This window comes from Sinocyclocheilus grahami, unplaced genomic scaffold (genome assembly GCF_001515645.1).
Source record: "Sinocyclocheilus grahami isolate Dianchi unplaced genomic scaffold, SAMN03320097.WGS_v1.1 scaffold682.1, whole genome shotgun sequence".
NCBI lineage: Eukaryota > Metazoa > Chordata > Actinopteri > Cypriniformes > Cyprinidae > Sinocyclocheilus > Sinocyclocheilus grahami.
The window spans coordinates 182,524-183,120 of NW_015505861.1; the positions used below are offsets into that span (position 1 = coordinate 182,524).

A 597-nucleotide genomic window follows, 5' to 3' on the forward strand; every position below is an offset into this window, starting at 1 on the left:
TATATATACACTATTCTGTATCTTACCTTAAACATCACATGTCTGGCATTGTGTCCTCTCTGTGCTGGAGTTTAGCTTGTTCATCTCTTTACTTTTCTCCTTCTTCTGAGAGGCTTCAGAGGAAAAGGCAGACAAAAGACATTCAAGCAATGCCAATGTAAAATTATTGCAAAACATAAGCAGTGTTATTGTGTGTGGCCCCTCCCAATCAGAGCCAGTGGGGGGGAGGCAATCTGCATAAATCCTCCAATGAAAGTAAGAGGGTGGGCTGAACAACTGAGAGGTGGGTGGGGCTTTGTGCATAACTGCATCTGAGGGATGTTTCTCAAAACAGGATCCATGTGATGGCAGGGGCCTCGAGTTTACTAGTACAATCTGGGGCACTCACGAAACTAGCCCCACATGAAACTGGTTGAAAGAGGACCCTAGAGTAACCCGTCAGAATCTCTGAGCACATGCAGCGACAACTGCCCACCCACACACTTTTAGTGTAATTCAATCCACTGTAACAGTGCTCACCATCCATTATAATCATGAAAATAGTGCAGGGCTTTTCATGAGTATAGGGCACAGAGTGGTTGAGGCTCTCTCAGGACA

General features: G+C 45.4%; 1 protein-coding gene across 1 annotated transcript in view; it reads right to left on the minus strand.

Moving 5' to 3' along the window:
- Nucleotides 1–141, minus strand: part of LOC107559360 (KN motif and ankyrin repeat domain-containing protein 4-like) — a 22,480-nt gene extending 22,339 nt beyond the window's left edge. Inside the window, exon 1 of the mRNA XM_016243145.1 lies at nt 27–141. The gene's annotated coding sequence lies outside the window, so the exon portion shown is untranslated. The remainder of the gene's footprint in view (nt 1–26) is intronic.
- Nucleotides 142–597: the final 456 nt, after the last annotated feature.